Raw genomic sequence first — 22441 nt, 5'->3', positions numbered from 1 at the left:
CGGGCTGGGAGCGGTCCGAGGCTTTCAGGGGCACGAGGCGGGCTGTGGCCAGCAGCCCTGGCATGTGGGTCGGGGAATTCGGCACAGCGGACTAGAATTAGGCACAGACGCGTAGCGGTTGATTAAAGATTATTTTACTTACACCGTAGATGGTCGCGGTGCAGGCAGGAAAACTTGCTTGAGTTGCAGTTACAAACGAAAAGAAAACTCACACAAACAAGACCCGTAGAAAACTCGAGCCTCTTAAACCCGGACAGAGCTCTGGATACCACAATGAGAGTCCAAAAGGTGACTCTCCACGAAAGCGCACAGGGAAGGGTACATCGAGGGATCAGGCGGCGACAGGGAGAGGCTAGAGGCTGATCAGGCCCCTATATCCTCCTCTAAGGCACACTGGGTTCGTTAAGCTCCACAGCACGCTTAAAGTTCTCCACGAGATGGATGTGGAGTCCTCCTAAATGAGGTCCTCCCTGGAGATCTCCAACTTGGGCGGAAACTGCTCTAGCCTCTTATACGGCTAGCAAGCCAATCGCTAGCCGCCATGTGGGAATAATTTAGAAACAGCCAATAGCAGGACACAAATTTACATACGGGTGGTGGGAACTCCTTTGCACCGGGGTTTTCTCTATGCAACTGAGAATTGCACCGTGCGAAGAAAGCTCCTCGTGGCGGGAAATAATTCTGCAGTGCCAAAGCACACACAAAATCATACCCTTTGGGTCATGACAGTTGGTAGGCCTGTGCGAGCTAGCAGTGATCTGATCCAGCTTCGGATCCGGCCGCTTCGAATGGCCACAACCCGATCCAGAGCTCTGGAGCAGGTTTCTGCCTCGATCCGGCCGAAGCGGCTCCAAATCTTTGGAGCCGCCTTGGAGATCCAGCCACAGGGTAAGAGAGAATCAATGAAATATCTATAACTTTGTTGTTTTTTGTCCAGTTTAAATGAAACTTGCAGGTATGGTAGCCTCTGCTAAGAGCATGAAACCTGCCAAGTTTCAAGAAGATCGGTGCAGGGGTTTGGGGAGGAACTATACCCCAAATTCTTGAAAGCCAAACTCATGTCACGGCTGCATGTTACAACACCGGAGGGTCAAAACTGCAAGGGTGGTAGTTCTTACTGAGGCCACAAAGCCTGCCAAGTTTCAAGGAGGTCTGTGCAGGGGTTTGGGGGAAACTGCACCTCAAGCTGTGGACAAGCAAAACTCGTGCCTTGGGTGACACTGCGTGTGTTAAGGCGCAGCGGGGTGACAGCTGCAGGGATGGTGGCCCCTGCTGCGGACACGATGCCTGCCAGCTGTGGAGGAGATCGATGCAGGGGGTGCTGGGGCCCTGCACCCCTAGCTGCTGACAGACAAAACTCGTGCCAAGACTGTATCTTCCTTGGGGCGGTTGACTGTTTGTATTGAGTCTTTCCTCTCCTTAGCCTGGTTTTGTAGGTGCTAATTGATGCTCATTAAGTTGTTATGTAGTAGCTAGGTCCTGTGTATTGAGCTGGTCCCTGAGTCCCTGGTCCCTGAGTGAATCATGATTGATTGATTGATTGGTAACTGGTAACACAGTGGCTTAGCAGCCAGGCCTGCAGCAGTGTCTCCCCTCCCGCCCCAAGACAGAAAGTCAGTCCCACAAGCACCCATGGCACCAGTTTTGCTTGTCTGCAGGTTGAAGGGCCAGTTCCCCCCAAACCCCTACACCGATCTTCTTGAAACTTGGAAGGCTTTGTGGCCTCAGCATAGGCTACCACCCCTGCAGTTTTCACCCTGCTATGTTGTAACTCCTAGACGTGACATGAGTTTTGCTTTCAAGAATTTGGGGTGCTGTTCCCCCCAAACCCCTGCACTGATCTTCCTGAAACTTGGTTGGCTTCCTCCTCTCTGCAGAGTCTACCACCCCTGAAAATTGGACAAAAACCAACAAAATTATAGATATTTTATTGTTTCCCCATTATATCCTATGGCGGGATCTCCAAGGCGGCTCCGAGGTGGCTCCGAAGCTCTTCGGGAAGCCTAACGAGGCCAGCACTTTGACCTGGATGTGCTGCTTCAGACCCCAAAGTGTCCAAAGCTTCTCCGGATCTGAAGCTCTATCCAAAGCCTCGTACAGCCCTACTGGTTGGGGCTGATGGGGCTGTTCTGCCTCCCCCGCCTCCAGCTGCCACTGCCACTGCTACCCTTGCCCCTGCCATGCTGCTCTGGGTGGGTGGGTGGGAAGCTTCAGCCCAGCAGCTTGTGCCCATTGCATGCAGCTCTGGCTCCAGCTGGCGGCTGCCTTCTACCCATTCTGCCCGCCCAGTGTGATGAGCAGCCCCTACAGGCAGGTGGAGTGGGTGGAAGGCAGCTGGGAGCTGGAGCCAGATCTCCATGCACTGGACACAAGCCACCAGGCTGAAGTTTCCCAAACACCCAGAGCAGTGTGGCAGGGGCAGGGGCACAGGCAGTAGTAACACCAGCAGCAGCTGGAGGCAAGGGAGGCAGAACAGCCCCACTGGCCCCAGCCAGTGCTCAGCTTCTGGTGCAGCTGCAGCTGGCTGGGGTGCTGCACAGTGACAGGCACAGGGTGCAGTAGGCACATAAGCCCCTGTGGCAGGCGGCTGCTGGGCTCTTGGCCTGCTAGCACCTCTGAGCCAGTTTAGACAGCCACAGGCATGATTAATGTGTCCCATGTGGCCAGTCTGATTGCCAAGGTGCCCACCTGCAGCTGCAGCAGCCTTGATTCCACGCCACTGCTCAGCCAGCCACCGCCTGTGAACACTGGGCCAGGCTGTCACAGAGACTCAGCCAGCTGGGAAGGGCCCTGCCCCAACGACCCAGCCCGTCCTGACCTTGCCAGGCTCTTCCCAGCTGGCCATGGCTCTGACAGCCCTGCCTGGCCTGGGCCTGGGCATGGGGAGCTGGGAGCAATCCAGCTGCATAGCTCCCATGGCCCCAATCTGAGCCACAGCCTACTGGGAAGGGGGAGGGAAAGGAGGGCTCACTCTAGTGCCCCATAGCTTCTAGCGTGAGTCACTGCAGGCGTGTGCCTGCATTTCCAGAATCAAAAGTGAATGTCTATTCAGTTGCAAATTGGTTCGAACTACACAGGTGAGACTAACCTGCAAAGATTCAATCAGTCCAGGCTTGGGCTTTTTGAATGTCTGTCCCTAGGCATAGTGTCTGACATGATTTTGTGGCCCCCTAATTTGATACCCCTTCCATACACAGTAAACACCAGGTTTCAAAGTCATAGCTCTGAGGATTAGAAAAAAGGCAACTGAGAGCTTCAATGAACTGATACTGAGATGTTGGGAGACCTAAGGAAAGGTACTGTGATACCTGAAGACTCATTTAAATCTATCTCAAACATGCAGTTGGTCCAATAAAAGATATTACCCACAAAAACTCTTGCCCCTCATAAAAATCAAGAAGGCTTTCAGGATAGAGGGGAAAAGCAGAGGTTGCTGTATTTATTTATGTAGCTAGATGTATCCAAATATGAAAAAGTACCTCAGTGGCAGAAGTATTACCAATGAAAAGGATAAATAGCAGCCAAATCTAAAACAGCCAACAGGATACAGAGAAAATGGAAAAAGTTAACTGAAACAATTGCTTCATTTTCAGTGCCTTAAAAGCTGAAACTTTGGCATTAATTAAATGATCCAAAATTTCAGGCTGATATTTCTGTCAGGTGTTAGATTATAGGAATGAGCTCATCCAACCCAAGCAGCTGTGGAGTATCATCTATAAACTTTGTTTAAACCCAAGCATCACCTGCTTCACAGAAGGGAAATATATTTGATAATGGCATTAGTAGGAGACTAAAATGAGATATTTAATACAATGTTGTGATCACTGAAATTGACAACGGCTGAATGATTCAAATCCCAGATCTTTCTTGACTGAAAGAAATTTTCATTAAATTCATTCAGTTTTCTCTTAGTGTTCCAAGAGCACGTGATGCATCCCTGCAGTTTGAAGTGTGCACTCCATACACAGCTGAACCTGGTAAAGCAAGATACTTAATGAACAAAAGTGAAGAACCCTCTCCTCTCTTAGGAGCATAAAAAGCATGGTAATGAAGTTTAATACTGATAAGCAGGGCTCCAAATTTTCTGTTCACCATGGAAAAACCCAGTAAAATGTGGATTTTCTCCTTTTAAGGAGAAAAATCTGGATTTTCTCCTTTAAGGGGAAAAACGTGGGAAACAGCAGGTTTCCCTTTGCTGGCTGGCAGAGTTCCAATTACAATTTTTAAACAGAGAAAACCAGGATCCCTGGTTATTATGTGGTCTGGAAATCTAATCAAACCATTTAGTGCATATTGACTTCAGGGGCCCTCTGGTGCCAGTGAAAATGTATCCAAACACTTCCCATTTGGTTTGCTATGAAATGTCCTACTGCAGCTGCACTCCCCATCCTATCCCAGACTGGAATAGGGAGAGAAGTTCAGCCAGCCACTTCTCAAGTGACCAGCTATACAGATCTTCAGGAAGGCATGTACTTTGAATCTTTTCCTCCAGACTATAGATAGGGTCCGAAACTTTTCCTTTTGGAGGGTTGGCACCTGAGGCTCAAAGTCCCTCCATGACATTAGTAGGTGGGGAAGGGAGCGACAAGATTTGGTAAAGAAAGCACAGAGAGGGATGAAAGGCTAGAAAAGACTGTTGAAGCAAGGAAAATGTGAAGAGAGGAGAATGATGAACAGAGATGGTCAGGGAGCAAGAGAACAGGGCAGAAAATAGAGGGGGTGAGAGAGAAATCCAGGGAGAAGGAATTGACTGCACCGAGCTGTCCGCAGCTGTTTAGACGCAGTAAATTCTGAGAACCACTAGAGGGAAGCAATGATCCAAGCAGCAGCAGGTTGCTGGCTGTGAGCTGTGCACAGGGTCTCTGATGCTGTAAGTCACCTTCAGCGAGGGCCCTTGTCTTGCTAAGCTGGAAGAGGGTAGGTGTTATGATGAGGAAGCATAGAGAAGGGAAGAAGCAGGATAGAGGGAACCAAGTGAAAGGTAGGGCAGCAAGAAGTGAGGACAGAGGGAGCAGGGGAAGGACTAGGCCTTGTCTTGTTATTCTTCAAAGAAACAAATGGAAGAAAACTATGATTGGATTGTTAAGAATCTGTCCTGCCCTGCCCTGTCCCTTCAACAGCCTTCTGGCCCTTCTGTCTTTTCCACTTGCATGCAACGGTTAAGCCTGCCTCATGCACTTTCCTGTTAATGCTCTCCTGCTACACCATAATGTAATGGAAATACATGAATAGTAATGGGGTATCAGCGTTTAAATGTCTAACAGAGGTTCTCAAACTGTGGTCTGCGGACCACCGCTGGTCCACGAGCTCCATTCAGGTGGTCTGCAGAAAGGTTGTGGAACAATGGAGAATATCTGTACTTGTAAGGTAAGACTGCTGCTATCAAAATCTGAGTTGTGTGCTTTGATTTGTAGAACAAAAAACATTTATTAAGTGGTCCACCAAGATGCTCAGCAATTTTCAAGTGGTCCAGAGAAAAAAAAGTTTGAGAACCACTGGTCTAAACTATTAGGATGTTATTTCAATAGCATTATCAAGATAGAAATGACAAAATGTGGCAAACCCTGACTGTGATTGCTGGAATCTCATTGGGGAAAATCTCAGACACAGAGATCTCCAGAAAACTTTGACCAACACTGTGGGACTCAGGCTTGCCAGATGTTAACAGGTGTGGCCTCACTGAAGTCAATGAGGTTATGTCAATTTATACCTGCTGAAAAGCTGACCCTTTTTCTGCAAAACATTGTCTTTAACAGTATATTTTATTAAAAAATGATTACTCATAGATGACCCCTCGGGATAGCCCAAGGCCCAAATTTAGTACCAGAACCCATATTGCTGTAACCCCTTCTTTCTCATCCCAGTGCCCAACCCAGTTTCACTCATTGTTTCCATTTCTGGGTGTAACATCTATACTCTCTATCCTGATCCTGTAGTACAGGTGTACCCTTCTTGTTAATATATATAAAAGGCTTAACAATCCAGGCATTTATATGGTTGTCTCATGTTCTGTGTCCCACCAGAATAATTTAAATCAGTCAGGTTGTCCTTTTTCACTCCCCTGGGGTGCAGTCTGGAGTGAATCCAGGCTGGACCATCTCAGTGGTATACACAAAGGCTGCCTACTGGGGATTGCTTTAAGATCTTATAAATTCTTTTGGTTTATGTTAGTTTATTCCAGCTTAAATCCAGTTTATTAATGTTGCTTCCTCAGTTTTATTCTCTTTCTCTTCACAGATGGAGAGAGAAGATTTTATAGGTGATGAGAGGATCTGTTTATTGGACCCAGTTTGTTCTAATAAATTACTGAAGTATTATTATTTTCATACCAAGGTACCCTTTAAAAATAAAATTTTAATAAATAAAACAAAATAGGATCTGTATTATTAAGAGTGTACAAACTGAATTCATTGAATTCATATTACCCACTGAAAGCCATTACACTTGGTTTATGATGTATCTAGGATAATGATTTTATTGTTACAAAAAAGGACCTCAACTTTATGTAAGAAATGATCAGGAGAAGCAGATGAACTCTAAAAAGATCCAGCACTTTATAATCAGTTAAAAAGAAACTCTACAGCAATGCTCTGATGGGCAAAGTGAAATGCCATCAACACGCTGGATGAGTCCTCAGCATTTTTTTTCCCCCAAGACTGCCTTATGAATCTGTGGCAGGAATTTAGACCCAGAGTTTAAGGGTGCAGACAGAAGTGCAGCTCCCATCTGTAACTCTGAACCAGTTCTGTAAAGCATTCTGAGTTACAAATCTAGCTGCTGGTAGCTTGCAGCCAGGTTCCCATAGCAATGCCCCAGGGGCTGAAACCCCCCCAGACTGAACTCCCTCTGTTCCCTTTCCTCCCTCCCATTCTGAAAACAGCGATAGGCTGGGAGCTCAGCAGGCACAAGTGACATGTCTTTGAAATGTCTTCATCTGATACCTCATGCAATGAGGGGCCAGAGTTTCACCTTATGTGTCATTTTTCAGCTGTTTGCAGCCATGCACTTGTGTTTGGTCACACTTATAAACTGCTTTCTGTGGCCAGATCAGGCAAAAAATTGTCACTTCTGTTTTACTCTAAATGACACAGAAGACACTCTTCCAAGGCTTGAGGAACCTAGGGAGAGGAATGCAATAAACTTTCTCTACATCATTTAATCTGCTTTCATAAAAGATATTAGATATGAATTGTCAGACTGTTCTCTGCCCTCCTAATTACAGAGCTTTATCATTCAGCTAAATATAGATTTACACTCATGCTATTGTCAAGTCTGTTTCCTTCCCATGAGGCAGGTGCTGCCTGGACATAGACAAGTTTCCTGTTTCTTTTTGTCACTACTTTCTTATGCAGTGTCCACAGCTGCTGAAGATTAGAGTATGGCACAAATTAGTTTGTGTGGTACAACTGGGCACTGTCAAGGTCATATGTGCAAATGTGTTTTGATCTAATGAAAAACGTCCTTTTTTTAATCTAACAAAACAGTAATGTCAAAATAAATTGCTGAAGTGAGAAAACCTCCTGCTAACCACAAGATCATGATAGCGCATATAAAATAGATAAAGGTCTGATGACTGCCTTGAATCAGGAAGCATTGTTATAGGGCATGATCCAAAGCCCAGAGGAAGGAGTGGAAATATTTCCATTGATATTGGTGGACTTTGGATGAGATGCTTGAGTTAGGACATATATTTTGTTAATTATGTTATATAATAACAGGGTATAATTTATATTTTGTTAAATGCTTTTGTTAAATTACATCTTATATCCAAGTCTTGGGATTGTTTTTAAGTTACAGAATGAGAGACCAGTAATTCCTAATACCTTACCATCAGAGCTGCAAAGCAGTAACAGCAAAGAGGTAAGCAACTGTGTTGATTCTGTCTCAAAATGAAAACGTCCTAGAACCCTGCAATGAAGTCTACGGCAACCTGCAGTTTCTTGTGCATTTCTAAAGTGTCACTGTGTGCAAAATCTTCTCCTGGGGTGTGAACGGTCACAATTTGTGAAAGATTGCTAAAGTTTTATTTTTGGCTCATGGCTCTGTATATTAACAGTCCCTGATTCATATGTGTGTCTGTGTTGGTACATTTGGAAAAGCTGTTAGGTACTTCTGTCTCAGTTTTCAAACACCTTAAAATCCACTGACAGTTGTACAACATACATATATGCACACGTATGTACATGAAAACTCTCTGAACATATTTCCTTCCTATATGCAATATATGTGACAACTCTCCACCAGAGAAGAGAGCTCTTCCAGATACTTCTGGACCTAGCAGTGGCTGGATATGACTGTCAGCTGACCCCCAGAGAATTCCACTCTGGAGCCTGCATTCTTCAGCACAGGGTTTTGCTTTGAAAATTTTTGCTCATAGGTCAGCATAAACTAATCTTAGTTGTGATCTGTAGACCAAAAAATTCTTTTAAAATATCTGTCACGGGGAGCAAGCATGCTGTGGAGTATATTCTGCAACCATCATACAGCAATGTCACACTCAAATGTCCTTGTATTTAACACGTTAACATGTTTGGTACAGTATTAGAGAGAGATTCCCTTTCCAGGTCTTACTTACATGAGGGATCTTGATGTCGGTAATCTGTTTTCCATGTGCAGTGCATGGAAAAAAGTGACCTAATTCTGCCCTTTCACAAATCCTTTGTAGTTGATGGGCATATGATTTAGACCTAGAGTAAATGATTAATTCACTTGAGTTTAATAAAAGCTGTGTGAGCAACCAGGAGGGGTGAAAAACCAGGTAGAAGCTATCTAGCACCTAGAAACTCTGCCTAACCCAACTTCTGGAGGAGGAGATTGAACTACAAATGTTATAGCAAGGAAACAAGCTCTCACTGACTGCACATAGCCTGCAGGCCTGATCTAGTTGCTAACTGGTGGTGAAAGCTGTAACCCTAATAAATTAACCCTTTGCTCGGTGTCCTGTACACGACTCAGAAAACTTTAATTTCTGTCTGCATTGCTTTCAGAATATAACTTCTGTCATATTGAGGATTATGTAGCAGTCACAACTTTTTTTCTTGTTTTAGAGTTTCCAGAACTTTTTGTGAGAGCATCAATAGGGTTAGAAGTATCAGAAGCCATCAATATCCAATTGGCCTGGAATGAGATTCTTGTAGCTCACAGGCAAATGTGCAAAGAGTTTCTATCACTGATCTGTTCTGTTACCATTTGCCTTATTACTGCTTCAGTTCCTTCAGTTAACTTATTCCTTCAAGGGGATGAGCACCTCCTGGGAAACACTGAACACCCTCAACACCAATTAACTTTTAGGCTAAATACAGACAGTCAAAAAACCCGAGGATGAATTGATTCAGTCTTTGCAGGTTAGTCTAAGCTGCAGATGTTAAACTGAGAAACAACTGGACAGACATTCACTTCTGATTCAGGAAACGCAGCCACCTATTTGCAGTGGCTTAGGCTAGAAGCTTGGGGGGGCACTAGAGCATGGCTTTCTGGCATGTAGCCAGCCTGGGTTGTATTTTCTTCTTCTTCTTGCTGCCCCCAAGGTCTCTGGGATTTGCAGTCCAGACTCATAGAATCATAGAAAATTAGGGTTGGAAGGGACCTCAGGAGGTCATCTAGTCCAACCCCCTGCTCAAAGCAGGATTATCCCCAATCTGATCATCCCAGCCAAAGCTTTATCTAGCAGGGTTTGGAAAACCTCCAAAGATGAACCTTCCATTACCTCTCTGGGTAATTTGTTCCAGTGTTTTACTACCCTTCTAGTAAGAAAATTCCTAATATCCCTAATATCTAATCTAAACTTTCCTTGTTGCAACTTGATACTTTTGCTCCTTGTTTTGTCATGTGCCACCACTGAGAATAGTCCAGCTCCATCCTCTTTCAAACTCCAATTTAGGTAGTTGAAGGCTTCTAATTAAGTCCCCTCTCAGTCTCCTCTTCTCTAGACTAAATAAGCCCAGTTCCCTCAGTCTTTTCTCATAAGTCATGTCCCCCAGCCCCCTCACCATTTTTGCTGCCCTCTGCTAGACTCTCTCCCATATCTCCACATCCTTTCTATAGTGGGGGGGGGGGCAAAACTGAAGACAGTACTCCAGATATGGCCTCACCAGTGCTGAAAAGAGAGGAATAATCACTTCCCTTGAACTACTGGCAACAGATGTACCAATGCAGCCCAGTATGCCGTTAGCCTTTTTGGCAACAAGGGCACACTGCTGGCTCATATTCAGCTTATTGTCCACTGTAACTCCCAGGTCTTTTTCTGCAGAGCTGCTACCCAACCATTCAGCCCCCAGCCTGTACTGGTGCATGGGAAGTACAGGACTTTGCACTTGTCCTTGTTGAACCTCATGAGATTCCTTTTGGCCTAATCCTCCAATTTGACTAACAGCAGCAAGACTCTAAGGGTTGTTCATCACTTCTTCCTGCTTGTAGGTGCCCCTGGGATTTATAGTCCACAGTTGCAGCCAGCAGTAAGTTTTTAGCAGCTCAGGGCAACTCTGTACTTGGGGGAAAAAGTTTAACCCCCATCCCTGGCTCCAGACCCCAGCCAGGGTTTGTTTCCCCACCCCGGTGACCCTTCTCTGCTGGAGCAGACAAAACAGCCCAGCCCAGCCCAGCCCAGCCCAGCCAGGCCCAGAGCTGGAAAATATGCTGGGATGCTGAGGAACTGTGATTTAACTTGAACCAGGAAGGGGTTTGGGACAAAAGTTTCATAAACTGGTTTGACCCAAATCAGTTCAGTCCGATACTACATTCAACCAGGTTTATCTTAAACCAGTTTCAGCCATTTTGAAACTGGTTTATGTGCCCTGAACTTCCATTCTGTTACAGGTTTAAACCAGTTTCTGAACACTTAAACCAGTCTATGTATAATTTCTGTCCCTAGCCTTACTAAGAGATCAGTGTAGCACCGTAGAGAGTGCACAGGAAAGGGGTTCAGGAGTCTGGTTCTGGTCCCCATTTGATCACTCATCTGCTCTCTGATCTTGAGCAAATCCCTTCACATCAGTGCCCTAATGTCCCCTTCACTAAAAGGGATACTTCTTTTCTTTTATAGAAGGTCTTTTAGGTCTGCTGCTGGCTAGCACAATATAGTTTAGTATTATTGTTAACAGGAGTATGGGGATCCTCTCAGGAAGTGCTCGACCTCTTGCCAGATTTGGTTTCCCTGTAGAAATAGAGATTCACCCCCCCCAATAATCAGTATCAGACATGCCTAATTATGCTTAATTTTCATTGCACAAGTGCAGCTCTGCATGCCTAGAGTTCAGTCCATCTTTTGCACAGCTTTATGGTAGATCACAAGCATTCATCAAACCAAATTGTTCCCTGACAGTCTTTGGAGGCAGATATTTGCCATCTGCAATCCATTCCCTGGTTTCTGGCACATTTTTTTTAGTACTGACTTGCTAAATCTGTTTCACATTTCCATGGACTTCTTCATGCCCTGTAATAGCAGAGCCCCACACAGTTTAATTGTTGACAGCTGTGTCATGAAAAGTATTTTATGTTTCCTTTGTTGTTTCTCTTGCTGAGTTCATAGAATCACTACATTAAGAACCACTTGGCTGTGTCACACATACCAGGAAGTGGATGGAGGGTATGTGTGATTTCTGATGGGCTTTTTAACGTTTCTTTTAAAAAACTGTTTATAGGTAATGTTATGGGTAACTAGACATTAAAACAAATAGACACACAGGCTTATACATATGTAAAGCTTACACAGAGGGCAGGCTGCAGTTAATTGGTACAATAATTTCATGCAAATAAGCATGTAGCTCTTTGTTGCTATCCTTGGTCTGGCCCGAAGAGAACAGTAGTTAGTGTGGTTCTTTTATGCACAGGCAAAGACAGAGCTAGAGGCACAAACTTGTCATTAAACAGGGAAATACATCAGGTTATTTATTCTGTGTGGGTGAAATTCACTTCAAGGCCCATTTAAGATCTTGCAGCAGAGGATAGGCACAGGTGGGGGCCAGCACCATAGGCGGAGGAAGAAAATATGATTTGTGGGGGCTGAGTACAAGCGTGCATGTGAGCACCTCCCCAACAAGTAAGTCTGTGGGGAAGGGGGGAGGCAGATCGAGGCCCCTGCAGTGAGGAAGGGAGTGGGGCACAGACGGGTGGGATGGGTCATGGGACACTGGGAGCCTGACACTGCATGCACCTCCAGGGCAGGTACAGGGGATATGTGCCCCCCACTCCCATCTGTGCTGTGTGCAGGGTGGAGGCAGCTGCCATTGCGGGCTGTGCTTTGGACCCTGCTGCTGGTGCCCTGGCAACCACATGACACCACGTGCCTCCTGCACACCTGCTGCACCACCTGCCCAGCGGTGGGAGGCACATGGCATTACATAACTGGCAGCGGGGTCCAGAGCGCAGCCCATAGTGGCAACCACCTCCTCCCCGTACACAGTACAGATTGGAGAGGGCACATATCTCCTGTGCCTATCCTGGGGGTACACACAGCAGTGAGAGCCCCCATCCCACCCCGTGCCCCTGGACAACTCTCCTAGGCAGCAAGCATCCCACAACCCACCCTGGGGCCCCATGCTGCTTTCTGTCCACACATTTACCTGCTCAGCTGGGCACTGCTCCACACAGGGCCGGGCAGGCTGCGTTCCTGGCTACCTGCAGGCTCTGGCTGCTTGTCTCTGCCTGTGCGCACTACCCCCCTGCAGCTGCCTGGAGCCTGCGCCCGGGCTGCCTGCATTTGGGGGTCTAAACCTCCTTAGCCCAGCCTTCTACAGCCTATGGCCAGCACACCCAATGTGTAGGACAGATGGGGGACTGCATACTGACCCAGAGCAAGGCACCAAACAGGGATCTATTAGGGCTGGGCCAATAGGGGATAGTAGGCTTATGCTCATACACAAACCTGGCACAAAAAATGAAGAGGGATAGCTGCCCCTATTCCAGTACTGTGATTACTTGGGACCATCCCTCTGCCTTCCCATTCTGCACACAGTCTAATTCCTCTGCCTTTCTGCAGTGCGTGATGTGTATCTGTTAGTCCCATTTACGTATACATTAGCTTGGCATACTGCATACACAGAATGCAGAATCATGTTAGCATAAGGCTGTTGTCTGCTGTTTTTTGAGAAGTTTAACATTTCAGGCATATTGTTTAGTCAAGATTTTTAGTTGCTACCTCAGTGCTCCAGTGATTGCTATGTAAGAAATCCTTGGCTAAACAGAAGTATTCTTTTTTTCCTTCACCTTTTTAGCACAGTTTGTATTTCAGCTGCAGAGATGTTGATGAAAAATGAGCCACCAGTTCCTATCCTTATTTTGACAAAAATATCCTTGTTGACTACATTGTGTCTGGGAGAGAGGCAGAACAGAATTGGAAAAATCTGCAAAATATTTGCTGCACAGTAATATCTTTAAGTGACACTGGGCTGTAGTGAAGCTTACACACTGTGAAATGGTAAGGGCCAAACTGTCTTCTCACTTATGCTAGGCAGAGCTCAAATCAGACATATCTGTTTTCCCTGAATTCCCATTGATGTACAGTATATTACAGTGTAAAGTCAAGCATCACATGCACAAACTCTTACTGACGTCAATGAGAACTCAGTGAAAAACAGAGCATCAGTCGTGCTTTACTGTGAAGATCTGAAAATTTAGACTCTTTGATGCTTAATGCAGAGTATTTTTTAAGTCAGCAAAGCATTTTGGGGGGAAAAACAGTGCTTGTTGTTCATACAATGCATTGCTGTATTTATCAACATTCTGACATTATTTTAGCACCATAATTGTACATATTGCTCTAGAAAATGCACAAATCAGAGTAGCTATGTATCACATATCTGGCCGACATGAATATGGGTATGAACAAAGTTCATAATCAAACAGTCATTTTTCAATTAAAGTGAGGTTAAAGCACAAACTTACGGACCATGAATTTTAGTTCACACTATCATGTGGATTATGAAATCAAGGTCCCCATTTAGATTTTGAGCAGCCACCACCATTAGCAAAAAAAATTGCTTAGGAAACATGCAGCTCATGAATTCTGATTCAAAATATCAAAGAGAAGACTCACTTACAAACTTCAGATGTGGATCTGGGTTCAGAATTCAACCCTGTTCCCATCCCAAAGCCAGAAGAGTCTGGATCCAGGTTTTATGCGAGGCTTATCTTTATTTTACATACCTATGCCTTGTTATACAGGAAATATTTCTCCAGTTGCTGAAGTTTTCATAGATTCATAGATGTTAGGGTTGGAAGGGATCTCAATAGATCATCAAGTCCGACCCCCTGCATAAGCAGGAAAGAGTGCTGGGTCTAGATGACCCCAGCTAGATGCTTATCTAACCTCCTCTTGAAGACCCCCAGGGTAGGGGAGAGCACCTCCTCCCTTGGGAGCCCATTCCAGACCTTGGCCACTCGAACTGTGAAGAAGTTAAGTTGTTATTGTATTAATATTCACTTTCTTTTAATGACACTCCAGTGATTAACCATCCCAAGGCTTGAATCATTTCCTTTATGTGGATTAGATCCCTTCAACTTCCTTTTTATGATTATTTAGATAAAGAACCACCAAGACTTGTAAACACATGGGAAGATGAACATTATTAAAACTGAAGCACTTGAGTATTTTAGAGACAAGTTTCACTTCTGAAGAATAGTTTGTAAAGATGTTCTGTGATGTCATCTAGTGAGTGACTGGTGCAACAAAAGAACTATTTCTAAGCAATTTCCTATCTAGAACCTGTATGAGATTTCTAGACTCAGGAGCAGTTGAAGGGATTTGGATTTGGAGTTTAAATCATGGCTTTGACCCAAGTACCACATGTGGCAAGATACTTACACCAAAAAAATCACAAAGAGACTTAAGCGGGGCGATGATGAACATTGTCAAGCCTAATTCTTAAGTGCCACAGAACTGACAGTCCCCAGTTGGACACCTAACTCACCTCAGTACATCAGAAGAATTAAGTGACTACAACCGGGATTCACAACAGCCAGCACTCTGAGCAGTGACACCAACACCAGCCAGTAGAAAATGCTAAAGAGAGGGGAGAGTGTGAAACCCTTCCTTTCTTCCAGATTTAGGAGCCCAACTACAGACCAGTATTAGCTACCTATGTGAGACTGAGATTCACAGCCTGAAATCATTTCCTCTGGGTACAGATATCTGACTTTCTTTCTTCTCTTAAAATACACCTGGTCGTAGTAACATTTTATCTGATATCCCGATGCCCAGGAACTGAGAGACAGGTTCAACGTGCTTCACAGCCTGAGGGGTTTAAACCCACAGCACTCACCTCCCCAGAGTGCATCATAACCAGCAGCCCCAGGAACCAACTTTTGGGGGCTGCAAAAGTCACAGTTGTACAGAGCTCACATTATGACTCTGGCCACAACCTTGGCCATACCAAGATGAAAAATATGGCCCATTCTTCATCTCTCCTGTTTGAAGATGTGCCACTACAGTCAAGAATTCAAGGGGCAGAAAGAGGCAGTAAATAGGGAGCCTGACTCTACAGCCTGGTGATGAGGGTGTTCTTCTGGGAAGCGGGGGGAGTCTTGGCTGCTGGTTCCTGCTGTCAACAATGTTTATGAAGGGTTGAGATGTTGTTGTGGGCACAATGGGCCAAGAAATGTTGAGGCAAGGCTTTTTCTGTTATATCCTTTATTGGACCAAGTGAATAGTTGGGAGAGCTGTTGGACAAGCTTTCGGGCATCAGGTGCCCTTCCTCAGGCCTGAAAGAGAAGCAGATGTAGGCTATCCTAAATATCAAGAAAAGATTCCCTGCAAAAGAAAACAGTCTACTTGGAAGAGGACTGTGAACTAGGAACAAAGGAATGTAAACAGGAGCCTTTCCAAGGCAAAAGAACAGTAGAGCCAGAGTCTAGACAGTGTTTATGTATTTAATGCAGAGACTCTTTAATGCAAAGTGCATAAGTAGTTGCTGGAGTACAAACCAGATCCCCTAAGGTTAGTGTCTGCATCACTGGGCTACACAGTCATGCTTATTAGGCCTGTGCAAAGCGGCAAATATTCACTTTGGATTCAGATTTGGCTGATTCGGAGGGACAACAATTCGATTTGGTGATTCAGATCACTGCCCCAATTCAATCTGGCCGTATTGGATCCGAAGATTCGGCGCCACTTCGGAGATTCAGCCATAGACTAAATAGGCAGCAGTCCTCACCATGCTGGACACAGCTGGCTGCCTCCAGCTGGTAAGTCTGTTGTGGTGGGCAGAGGGGAGAGGGAAGGAGGGGGGGGCAGATCAGTGCCCCCACAGCGAGGGAGGGATTGGGGCTGGGGCAAGCTGCCCAGCCAAGGCAGGGGGCATACGCAGAGCTGTCCCTAGGGGTGTGTGGGGCCCAGGGGCGGTGAGCGGCTGGAGCCGGTGGAGTGGGGTGGGATGTATATTCCCATACAGGCCCCACCACGGCCACCATGTACTGCCACTGCTGAGCCACCGCTGGCTGCGGCCTCTCCTCTGGCTGGTCACCACCCCTCTCTACCCCCCACTCCACCAGCTCCAGCCACCACTCCTCTGGCCGCTCACTACCCGTGCCCGCTCTGCCAGCTCCAGCTGCTCACCACCCTTCCCCCTCTGGGCCCCACGTACCCCTAGGGACAGCTCTGCCCATGCCCCGCCACCTTGGCTGGGTAGCTTGTCCCAGCCCCAGCCCCAATCCCTACCTCACTGTGGGGGTGTTGATCTGCCCCCCCCCCATGCCTCTTCCCTTCACCCACCACAACAGATTTACCAGCTGGAGGCAACTGTGTCCAGCGTCTTTGAGGACTGCTGCCTGTTTAGTCTATGGCTGAATCTCCAAATTGGGCTGAATCTTTTCCAAATAGATTTGATTTGGAGCTTTTAAATGGTCTCCCAATTCAATTCGGATTTGGAGATTCGGCCACCAAATCAGGCCAAATCTCCTCCAAATCGAATCGGCAACCGAAGCTTCGCACAGCCCTAGTGCTTATGCTCTTTCTTGCCCTAAGAATTCTGCACATGGAGGCAAGCACCTCCAGGAAAGTTAGAAAGAGTGATGCTCAGTGTCACCACAAAGTCTCCTTTGTAGACCCAGGTCCATGTCCCAGTGTCTTATTTCTTCATCTGCAACATGGGGATAAACTACTTCCTTTTCCTGATCCTTTTGTCTGCCTTCTCTATTTATATTGTAAATTGTCTCTTAGTATGTGCAGGTACAGAGTTCAGCACAATGATATCCTGACCTTGATTTAGGCTTCTAAGTAATTATAATAATGTCTTCTTTATTATTTGTAAGAGCACCATCGTTCCTTAGTGGGGCAAGCAGCTGAAGAACTTAACTATAGACTAGTCAATATGGCCACTCTGTTTATTTTTGCCTTTTCTTTATGCAACAGCAGATGGAGCTCTTTTTTCATCTGTTCCATGCATGCATTAATGGCAGTGCTATTACAAATTCTACTGTTGTAATTATTCTGTCAGCACCTGCCACTGCTGCTGTATGTACTGTATCTCTGGTGGTTATAAATGAAGGAGTTCAATCTCTAGGGCTCGCTCTTAGGCATCACTCACCAAGACTAAATTCAGTGAAACTTATAAATAAAAAATTTGATCCACAGCCACTGCGCTCCCATTCTAATGAGATGTTGTGCAATCTGCTTAATTGTATTCATACTGGTAACTAGATTTAGAGCGAATCCATTACAATTACTAGCTTTTTTAGGCATATTTCATTTTCTATGGCAACACTAGGGCTCAGAAATTCTCTTGCCAAATCTGGAGAGAAATTACATAAATTGTCTAGGGTCTGTGGTTTATGGAGTCAGCATTCTTGAGAGAAGATTTTACTGGGAACATGGAAAGGCTTGAAGTTAAGATACAGAACTCAAGGTCAAGAGATCTACCATCAGATTGTCAGTACTATTAAAAAGTTGAGTATCATTCACTACCTAGATGCCTATAAGAAACCAGGCTTGGCATGACAGGCAGGCTGAGAGGGAAAGAGGGAAAGCTGGAACTTACTATGTAAACAGAAAAAAATATCAAATATGTTTGCAATTGTAGATTGGCTCAGCACCCCCTTGCCCACTCTGTGTGTGCACCACTAACCTCTTGGGCCCTACTTCTGCAGCTGACCTCACTTGGGATCAATGTGGACACAACAGTCTGCTATCAACTGTAGGGCCAGAGCTTTAGATTGTGAGCTCTGCAGAGCAGAGGCCATGACTGCAACTCCGTGGAGACTGGGGGAGTCTGGCCTCTTGGAGTGTGTTGTTGGGTTTGTTACTAACTTGTCAATCATTGATCACATTATTCTGTGTGAAAATATTAGTCATAGCCAGGCACCTAAAGCCAGAAAGAAGTCCCTGAAGGAGTGACCTGGTTTTCCAGAGGTACTGACCACCCAAAACTCCCAAAGAATCCAGTATCCCTGAAATGTAGACCACTTCTGTAGATGCCTCAACATGGGTTTAAGTGCCTGACTTTGGATCTCTGTATTTGAAGATGCTGGTCTTAAAATCACTGCTCCTAAAACAGGTATTGACAAAATAGTTCTCTCCTGCTATAGCTGGACTTCATACTGACACTGCTCCTGCTCTATCATATCTCTGTAAGAAAGAAGCAACCAGGAGCACCTGCAGAGTAAGAAACTGGTGAAGAGAGTCCTAGAGAAACAGAGACCACCAAGGCCCACTTTGCTTAAGAGACTGAGGAAAACCCCCACAGCTGGTTACAGAAAGAAGACATGCCCCCTTGCTGCACGTTAATGAGGTAACTTGTCTGTTACAGAAGTGATGTTGGGGAGCAGGAGAAGGTAGGAAGAAGGAGAGAAGCTGTCCTACCACTGCTGAGGTTGAAGGACCCTCATAGGCAGGGAAAAGTCAGCAGCCAGCCAAGTCCCCTGGAAAGTAAAGGTCTGTTGTTCCCATTAGTCAAGAACTGGGAAGATGTGAGTGGACATTCTCCTCTCACCCAAACTCTCCAAGCAGCCAGTGTAACTCTTTTCACCACACAGGAGCCAAGCCAGCTCCTTGAGAAGTGAAGCAGTGTGGCTTGGTGGGTGCGATTTGCTTTGCCATGGTTTGCTGCACTGCAAAAAGGGGGAATGAAGGGGTTGGAGAACTGTAAATGTATGTTCTTCTAGGAAGAAAGGATTCAAACAGAGCATTCACCCCCTCTCTAATTCTCCATAAAGCCACATACCGCCAACCCATGTACAGGAGAACAGCTGCCATGCTTCAAACAGCTTTTCTTGGAACAGGCTCAGGGAGAGGGAAATGTGTGGGGGCCCTATGCTTGCATCAGCAGCACATAATGTTTCTTCCAAATAAAGGTCTTTGAAAAAAATCAAGAGGCCTTTCCTGATGCAAGAAGTAATTGAATTTCTCTCACTTGAGACACGTTTCAAACCCACGAGCCTTATTAGTTTGCATTTTAATTTTCTGCACATTTTGACAGTCGTTACATTATTCACCCACCCTGCAGTAATCCTGGAAAGATGCACTGCTTGAAATATACAGCAACAGAGACCAGGGAGATGGGTGTGCTGCTCACGCAAGTGACTATAGTATCTCTTACTTACCCAGGGTTTGAAAGAGGATGGAGCTAGACTGTTCTCAGTGATGGCAGATGACAGAACAAAGAGCAATGGTCTCAAGTTGCAGCAAGGGAAGTTGAGGTTAGGTATTAGGAAGAATTTTCTCACTAGGAGGGTAGTAAAACACTGGAACAGGTTACCCAGAGAGGTGGTGGTGGAAGCTCCAACCTTGGAGGTTTTTAAGACCAGGCTAAATAAAGCCTTGGCTAGGATGATTTAATTGGGGTTGGTTCTGCTTTGAGCAGGGGGTTAGACTAGATGACATCCTGAAGTTCCTTCCAACCTTAATTTTCTATGATTTGATTAATCAATCCAAACCATGCCAGGACAAGAAATGTAAAACTTACCAACACATCTCCACTATACTCCACAACAGAACCATAACCATTCCTAGATCTTACACCTGAACCTCCAGAAATGTTATATATCTCATCCAGTGCACTAAATGCCCTGATGCAGAATATGTAGGAGAAACCAAACAATAACTGCATACCAGAATGAACAAACACTTGAAATCTATCAAAGACAAAAATACCCAATTACCTGTGGGTGCATACTTCTCGCAACACAACGCTGTCTCTCCAGTCTCTCAGTTCTAATCCTCAAAGGGAATTTAAGAAGTGCCTTTCGTAGATGAGCCTATGAACTTCACTTCATAAATCTACTGGATACAAAAAACCATGGACTAAATACAGACATTGGATTTCTAGCACATTATAACCTGACTGCCATCTGATAGTCAACATTTCCCCCTTTTCCTCCCCCACCTACTTGTCTCACACATATTATCTACCATTGCCTCTGATCCTCACTGCCACACATTTGCATTTTTACAGACCTACATTTTGCATATTGGCTTCTATTCCATTTGGGAGAACTACACAAAACACTATCAGACTTTCCCTATGCCTAGAGAAGGGTGTTTGTGCCTGAAAATTTTGCAAAGAACAATTTTTCCAACTATTTAATTGGTCTAATAAAAGATATCACATTTACCCAAAATAACCTTGTCTGCACATGTATTATATTTAAAGTGTAGTATATTTTTGCTACCTTGTTCTCAACTGTTAATTTTAACAGACCCAATGCTTAAGTGAAAATCCACATCCTGGATAGGTATTTCACAAAATGAAATGCATGCTTAAACCCAATACAAACTTCTAGAGGGTAAGTAAGAGGGAGGCCTGGGAAAGCATAACTAAGGAAAGGAGAAATAAATGGAGAGAAAAAACCAACAACTTGATGTATTTATGAGAAACAATGTATGAAATGTTCTGGGGCTCTTTAGCCTGGAAAAGCGCAGGCTCAGGGGTGATCTGATGGCCACCTACAAGTTTATCAGGGGTGATCACCAGTATCTAGGGGAATGTTTGTTCACCAGAGCGCCCCAAGGGATGACGAGGACGAATGGTCACAAACTACTACAAGATCGTTTCAGGCTGGACATAAGGAAGAATTTCTTTACTGTCCGAGCCCCCAAGGTCTGGAACAGCCTGCCGCCGGAGGTTGTTCAAGCACCTTCATTGAACACCTTCAAGATGAAACTGGATGCTTATCTTGCTGGGATCCTATGACCCCAGCTGACGTCCTGCCCTTTGGGCGGGGGGCTGGACTCGATGATCTTCCGAGGTCCCTTCCAGCCCTAATGTCTATGAAATCTATGAAATCTATGAAACAGCACAGAAAGGGAAGAAAGTTAGCAAAGCTTAGAGCTAGACTCCACAGTCCCTCAGGGGGAGTGACCCCTTTACAGGCACATCATGAGCAGAGGTGGAGAATTACTGCAGTAAAGCTAGAAGAATAGTTGATTTGTCCCTTCTGCATCATTTCATAGATTCATAGACATTAGTACTGGAAGGGACCTCAGAAGATCATTGAGTCCAGCTCCCTGCCCCAGGGGCAGGAAGTCAGCTAGGTTCAAAGAATCCCAGCAAGATAGGCGTCATAGCAAATGTTTCTTAAAACAGTCCAGAGTAGGTGCTTGTACCACCTCTGATGACAGTCTATTCCAGACCTTGGGGGCTCAGACAGTAAAAAAGTTTTTCCTTATGTCCAGCCTGAAACGGTCTTGGAGGAGTTTGTGACTGTACACTCCAAGATACCTGCCTCTATCCTGGGTTACCCAAAGGGCATCAAAAATACCTAAAAACAGGGCCCCTGGTACACATTTGTATCAGGCTCTGTACTCCAGCACTACACCAGCAGAACTTCGTTGCTTTTGGTGGAATCATAACTGCATAAACACCAGTGAGGAATCAGGCCCCTTAGGCAGGAAATGAGCAAGCAGTTTAGAAGCTATTGATAGGATTTGCCAATAGATATTGGGATAATCAGCAGCACTCAGGTAACCCATTCACTTTTCTGGCAATGAGACAGAGGGGAGAGTTTAAAAAAAAAAGTGAATCATGCTGCTGGAATGAGGGAAGGCTGTCAGCTGCATCAGCTTAGCCTGGGATGTCCATGGCAAGCAAGAGAAAAAAATCTCAAGTAATGAAATTATCGTATACATATGGCATATGTATGACAGGAGAAAGCACTACAGTAGCCGGCAGAGATCAGGTATTTATCATGCAATTGTATGGAAAGAAGTATATTTGTGTGACCCACAAATATTCGCCTCCACATGTGCTGTTCATGTAGAGATGACAGACAGAGTGTAAGGGTGATTCACAGCACTCTTCCTAATAGTACTCTCCACTTTGTGCTACAGAAAACTGACAAGAGATAACAGATGCTGAAGAGCAGTAGGAAGATAAAGCACTAAAAGAGAAGAGGGAGATAAAGTGCTAAAGAGAATAAGGCAGATATGCATGTGCACATATACACACACGTGCATGTAGAAACAGTCTAAAAATGGATGGCACAAGTTAATACTGCTGGAATCAGCATTTAACTT

General features: G+C 45.2%; 1 long non-coding RNA gene across 19 annotated transcripts in view; it reads right to left on the bottom strand.

Annotated features, from left to right (window-relative positions):
* The window catches only part of LOC109284199 (uncharacterized), a 190123-nt gene that overhangs the window by 82586 nt on the left and 85096 nt on the right, over nt 1-22441 (bottom strand). Inside the window, exon 5 of one of the 19 annotated variants that reach the window (XR_009463470.1) lies at nt 20089-20209. The exons of 17 other annotated variants lie outside the window; for them this stretch is intronic. This is a non-coding gene — a long non-coding RNA (uncharacterized LOC109284199). The remainder of the gene's footprint in view (nt 1-20088; nt 20210-22441) is intronic. One more of the 19 variants, XR_009463471.1, reaches the window with a different exon arrangement.

The sequence above is a fragment of the Alligator mississippiensis genome, chromosome 7, assembly GCF_030867095.1.
Source record: "Alligator mississippiensis isolate rAllMis1 chromosome 7, rAllMis1, whole genome shotgun sequence".
Taxonomy (NCBI): Eukaryota; Metazoa; Chordata; order Crocodylia; family Alligatoridae; genus Alligator; species Alligator mississippiensis.
The sequence above is the reverse complement of the archived record's forward strand: the minus strand, read 5'-3'. Positions and strand labels throughout refer to the sequence as shown.